Source organism: Octopus bimaculoides, chromosome 2 (genome assembly GCF_001194135.2).
Source record: "Octopus bimaculoides isolate UCB-OBI-ISO-001 chromosome 2, ASM119413v2, whole genome shotgun sequence".
NCBI lineage: Eukaryota > Metazoa > Mollusca > Cephalopoda > Octopoda > Octopodidae > Octopus > Octopus bimaculoides.
In genome coordinates this window covers 29,645,022-29,652,004 of record NC_068982.1, presented here as the reverse complement: position 1 = coordinate 29,652,004, position 6,983 = coordinate 29,645,022, and the positions used below count along the sequence as shown (strand labels likewise).

Below are 6,983 nucleotides of genomic sequence, written 5' to 3'. Positions count from 1 at the left end.
TATATATATATTTATATATATATATGAGAGGAGAGAGAGAGAGAGAGAGAGAGAGAGAGAGAGAGAATGTGTAGGAATTCTTTGTCTAGAATCATTTGAAAATATTAGTACCAATATTTTATTAGTGCCTTCTACTTGGTTGAAATTTTGTTTGCATTCAGTTAACCGTCCTTTTGGTGTGTTTAATGTAGTGGAAATAATCGTCAAGCTGGTCTGAAAATTCTATAGCAGAAAACCAGAGGCCATGTGCAAAAAGTCACCATTTGACATTTGCTGTGATGCATTCATGGATATTCTTTCATTCTTTTACCATTTTCAGTGTTTTAGCCTTGGCCATGCTGGAGTATTGCCCACAAGAGATTTAGTCAATTATAGAAACCCCCAGTTCTTTGTCTATTTCTCTCTCTTTTGTTTGTTCTCTTCTTTTATTGATCTCATAAGGGATTGAAAGGGAACAATATCCATCCTATTGCAAAGGGATGTGGTTTGGAGAGTAGTAAATAAACATAGGTATGTATATAATGGCGGTGTTAGTGATGGTGACAAGTATGCACGTATGTGTTGATATGTACACGCACACACATATACACGCTCACACATATATTTTTATGAATAAGTGTATTTCTGTCTGTTTTTCCACTACTAATATTTGCTTCTAAAGAAATATATTTAGAATGTATTATTGTGGTTCATTTTTATGAGGTCAGTAAAAGACTTAAATTTCTATAGTGAGATTGCATATTGATGAGTTACCTTAGATTTTGATAAGACTCCCCTCTTCCTCTTGATCCTTTACTAGTTTCAGCTCAAGAGCTGTGGCAATGCTGGGGCATCGCTATCAGCTCTGCTTCACTTTCACTACTGTAAACTTTCTTTTAATATGTGACATTTGGTGAATGAGTGAGTTTGATGTTGCTACCCTCATCTGCATTTCTTACTGTGAGGTAGGTTCATCTGTAACTCTTGATACCAGGAGATACAGTTTTATTTAGGAGTCACCTACATCTACCCTATGTAGGTTTCTCAGGCTTTTGAGGAGGATATTGAAGAGCTGTAGGCTGTGGAAACCTCAATTGTTGCAGTATCTGGTCCTGTATCCTGATAGCAATGTTGGGATTTTTGGCATCCCCTTTTTTTGTGTTTGCTTAACTTTCAGTGCCAAAGTTTGGTAGAAGTTCTTCTAGGATTTTACAGATGCATATCTCTACACATCTTTCCTGCCTTCATCTAAGGAGTAGAGTCTTAACTTATTCAGTCTCTCCCTGTAGCTGACATATTGCATTGAGATGATCTTTTTTGTATAGCTTTGCTGGATTGCTTTGAGTTCCATCATTAATTTTACCCTGTGGTGATCATAGGTGGGAGCAGTAGCCTAAACAGCCAAGATACTACATGTAATAGATTTGAGCTATATACCTATTGTCCCATGTACTGCTTTCAAAAATAGTGTCATTAAATGCAATAACTATCATTTGAGCATTTCAGCACTGTAGCCTCAGGTTCAATCCCATCAAATGGCACTTCTACAATATCACTCAGGATTTGATAAACTGAAACTAAAAGGAGCCTGTTGTGCATGCGTGTGTTTATATATATATATATATATATATATAATACATCAAGTGCAGGACATCACCAATGCATGAAAAATATGTAAACACACAAAAGATAAGTACAGGACAAAATACCAAAAAAATATACAATAAGAACAGGACATCACCAATGAGTGAAAAATACGTAAATACATGAGAGACAAGTACGGGACAAAATACCAAAAGAAGTCTAACCCCTCCTCAGTTGTCAACTGTTAATTACTCCCTATTTTGAGCTTTTAACTACAATATATATATATAGCCAAGGAAAGTTAACTGCAGTACTATTTATTTATTTTTATTGAAACAGAGGGTTTATATTGACAGAACCAATATAATTCTATTCAAATATGGTAAAATGTATAACGGGTTTATAAAGAAATGTAACCAAACTCAAAATGTGAAAAAAAAAAAAAAGGAAAACAATTATCATGCCTAATTTCCATATTGAAGATTTGATTATAGACACAGCTAGTTTGCATATTTAATTAAATACTGAACTAATTATTGTTCTACTCAGTACAGCTTAGCATAATTAGCTAGCATATCAAGCTTGATCATTGTCCTACTTACAGAACTTGAGATAATTTTTTTGCACTGATTAATTAGTTTAACTTAGTCATTTGTGAATGAAAATTTTGTTGGAAACTACTTGTTTTTTCCTGAGACTGCTGTTCAAATTCACAATAATATAAACATTTATTTTGCTTATAAAGTAAAGCCTTGTAGAAAATATGATACTTATGGAATTTGTAAGTTATTTACAAATAAAGTCTTTTTAAACCATAGGGTTTAAATCACAAATACATACATACATATATGTACGTATGCACATGCACACAAATACACACATGTCTATATATATAATCCATGCCAGTATGAGAGCCAGACATCAAAAGATAATGCTGCTGATGTTGATATTGGTTGGACATCTGTCATGTTTCCAGAAAATACCCCATGGACAGTCTGCAACTTTTCCTATCCAAAGAGTTGTTAACCCAATATTTACATGCTATTATTCATGGGCTTTATCTGCTTCAAGGTTCACCATTCCAAACTAGAATCATTTCACATTCTCTTGATGTTTCAAAAATCTTATGACACCAACAATGCATGCATACATACATACATATGCACATATATTTTTATACACACACATGCATGCATATATCTCTATATATATCTATATATAAATATATGTATGCGTGTATGTACACACATACATACATACACAGTAGAAAGGATTTAAAAAATGGTGGTGGGCTGGCAGAATCCTTAGGATGCTGGACAAAGCACACAGCAGAATTTTTTCTGGGTTTGCATTCTGAGTTCAGATTCCACCAAGATCCCCAAGCGGGGGTCACTAAAATAAAGCGCTAGGGGGTGAAGATCGATGTAATTGATTTTTTCCCTTCCCAAAAATTACTGGTTTGTGCCAAAATTTGAAACAATTATCATCATCATCATTGCTATTATTATCATTATTATTATTATTATTATTATTATTATTATTATTATCATTATTAAGGTAGTGACGTAGCAGAATCGTTAGCACACCAAGCTAACTGAGTAGCAGCATTTTGTATCTTCACGGTCTAAGTTCAAATTCCACCAAAGTCAACTTATATTCTTATATCCTTTCAGGGGGTGATTTAGTTGACTTAGCCCCCACCCCACCCCAAAATTTCTGACCTTGTGCCAAAATTTGAAACCATTATTATTATTATTACTATTATTATTATTATTAAACAGCTTCATAGTATGAGAAAATGTTTGATTTGTTGTTAATGTATAGTTCATGTCATCCTTAACAGAACAGACCTAAGATTAAAAAAAACAAAAGAAACGGAAATTCCAGTTGTGACCATCTTGTCTTTAAAATATTTTTCAAACATTCTGCATCAAAAACTGCCTTATCTAAAATCTCAGATCTCAGTCCTCTTTGAAAAGCATAAAGTGTAGAATATAACTTGAGGAGGTAGATTTAGCCACTTTTTCTAGTTGGTCAACTGTTCTTGATTTGGTTTGAACAGCTATACATATTAGGAGAATATTTTCAGAATATTCTACTTAAACTCTTAAATTCAATCAGTTTGTGCTTCGTTGAAGCAATTTCCTGGCTGAACTAAAGTTTTTGTACGACCAATTCCATGTTAGTTATTCGTGTGGTTTAGGTAAAGCATATCATGATATCTTAAGGATATTTTCATTTCTTCTTTATGGTATGAATGAAGGGTTTATATTTGAAATTATATTATGGGATGATAGTATCAGTTTAAGTATCTAAAGCTATGAGTATCTTTTAATTTTACTTTTACTTGTTTCACTCATTAACACTGTGTGAGTTGGGCTTAGTACTGTCTTTTTTTCAAGCTTGGTAGTTACTCTGATCGTTTCTTATGTCGAACTGCTAAGTTACAGGGATGTAAACACACCAACACTGGTTGTCGAGCAGTGGAGAGGACAAACACAAACTCAGTCATACACACACACAAGCACACACTCACACACGCTCATGCACACACTCACACACGCTCATGCACACACTCACACACACACACACATACACATGCATACACATACATACATAAGGCGGCGAGCTGGCAGAAACGTTAGCACGCCGGGCGAAATGCTTAGTGGTATTTCGTCTGCCGCTACGTTCTGAGTTCAAGTTCCACCGAGGTCGACTTTGCCTTTCATCCTTTCGGGGTCGATTAAATAAGTACCAGTTACGCACTGGGGTCGATATAATCGACTTAATCCGGTTGTCTGTCCTTGTTTGTCCCCTCTGTGTGTAGCCCCTTGTGGGTAGTAAAGAAATAACACATGCATACATACATACATACATACGAAAGACTTCTTCAAGTTTCCATCTAAAAGTTTTTCTGATTTAGGTTGTAGTGTGAATATAGTTCCTGTTTGGTTTGAACTCATAAGAATTTTTAGTCAATGAAGGTAAATTGTGCAGCAAACCACAGCAATATAATTTCATAAATAAAAACGAAAAAAAAAAACAAGAAAATACTGAAGTTGAAAATTAAGCCTGCTTGGTCGGTGGGAAAATAAAGTTGCTTCGCTCAGTCAAGAAGAAAAATTCCTGAGAATATTTTGAAGAGCCCAGCTGAGCAGAAAATATAACTTGGAAATTCTAAAGAGCCAATTTTTTTTCTATTTCCTTTTCCATTGAATAATAGATTTATTAGGAAACTGCTAGCAATCTGTTTCAGGTTAAAATAAAGTTGCTGGGAAATTATATTGAAATCATATGCCATACCTTCTTGCATATACCCTGCATGTAGTATGTAGTGTTAATATGTAAGCAAAGGTGTGACTGTGTGGTAAGAGGTTTTGCCTCCCAACCACATGATTCCAGGTTCAGTCCCACTGCATGGCACCTTAGGCAAGTGTCTTCTGCTATAGCTCAGAGCCGACCAAAAGCTTGTGAGTGGACTTAGTAGATAGAAACTGAAATAAGCCTGTCGTGTGTGCGTGTGTGTGTGTGTTTATAGGTGCATGGCTTAGTGGTTAGGGTGTTCAGCTCATTCATTAGATCAGGAGTTCAATTTCTGGCAGTACATTGTGACTTTGAGCAAGACAATTTTTTCCATGTTGCTCCAGTCTACTTGGCCAAAAAAGAAGAGCTGTACCTGTAATTTAAAGAGCCAGCCTTGTCACATTCTGTGCCACACTGAATCTCCCTGAGAGTTACATTAAGGGCATGCATGTCTATGGAGTGCTTTGTCACTTGCATGCTAATTTCATGAGCAGATTCTTCCAGTGATCTGATCAACTGGAACCCTCATTGTCATAGCCAACAGAGTGCTAGTTTTGTGTGTGTGTGTGTATGTGTGTGTGTCTGTGTGTGTGAGTTTTGGGTAGGTGGGTGTGCTTGTCCCCTACACTGTTTGACAATTGGTATTGATTTGTTTGCATCACCGTAACTTAGTGGTTTGGCAAAAAAGATCAATAGAATAAGTACCAAGTTTTAAAAAAAAGTACTAAAGTCAATTCATTTGATTAAAACTCTTCAAAGCAGTGTCCCAGCATGACTACAGCTCAGTGACCGGAACCAGTGAAAGTTAAAACACGTAGCGTAAACATTCAACAATTATTACTATCTTTCGAAATCCTGCTGCATTTCAAGTGGAATTTTTGGTCCTCCGAAGTTATCGTGGTGTATAAGTTGACCTACCTTTTTGGCTGTAAGTGTTGGTCAGAAAAATTCAAATTATATTCCAGAAAATGTAGCAGATAAACTTCATATAATTGAAATGGAATCTTCTTATGAGGAATTGATATCAGCGCTTATGAGGTCTTCTGAATGTAACGATTTTGATGTTGCCTTTGTCATGGCGTTCTTGAGTTTATATATATTTGGTAAATTCTATGGATGAAATGGGTTTAAGAATAATGACACTGATGAAAGATCAGCTTGGAAATTCTACTGTGAAGCTTTGTTAATGGTTTCTCTAAAGAATCTAAAGCCTTTCAAATATGCATAAAATGTTAGGGATAAAAAGAAGAAGGAGTGACTAGAAAGAAAGAGAAAGGAACTAAAAGAAGTCAAGGTAAACAGTTAGATAAGCAAACTGATCAAGAGAAAGATAATTAGAGACAGATTTAGAAATTTATGGCTTTACATAGAATATTAACAAGAAATATTGATATTGGTACAATAGATAATATCAATAGAATTGTTTGTTTCCCCAAAAATAACAATAGTAAAGGAAGAATTTTTTGATATATTTTTCTTTTATTTGTTTTTCTTCATTTTCATTTTCACTAATGTTATTCTATTAGAAGTTTTCTAACTTAGCATGCGCACACAAGTTATTATCAAGGAAAAAAAAAAAAGATTGGACAACCTTATTTATGTCACCTTAAAAGTTTATGCTGTGACAACAAATTAAATAAGAAATTCCTCTAAAGAAAATATCTATCTTGGTTTGTTGTTCTCCATTTGTTAATGTGTGCATGTATATATATATATATATATATATATATGCAAATATATACAGAGAGAGAAAGAAAGAGAGAGATACACCCACACAACTGTGTGTGTATGTGTGCACATATGTATGTATATACATACATGCACACAAATATATCTGTATATATATGTATGTATGTATACATATATACATATGTATGTATGTATGTATATATATATATATATATAATACAAAAAATATAAATGCATGTATACACACATATATGTATATACTTTCATCTACATGTGTATATAGATGCATATCAGGGTACAGGACGTTAGAACAATGAACTACAGACAACGGAATGAACACGTAGGAAAACAGAAAGCCACTTGGAATTATTCATCAGCTGCCTCTATTCTAACTCGACGTTTCGACATGTATGTATATGTGTGTGTGT

General features: G+C 34.3%; 1 protein-coding gene across 4 annotated transcripts in view; it reads left to right on the top strand.

Annotated features, from left to right (window-relative positions):
- Positions 1-6,983, top strand: part of LOC106876029 (ras-specific guanine nucleotide-releasing factor 2) — a 563,899-nt gene that overhangs the window by 84,135 nt on the left and 472,781 nt on the right. The gene's annotated exons all lie outside the window — the stretch shown is intronic.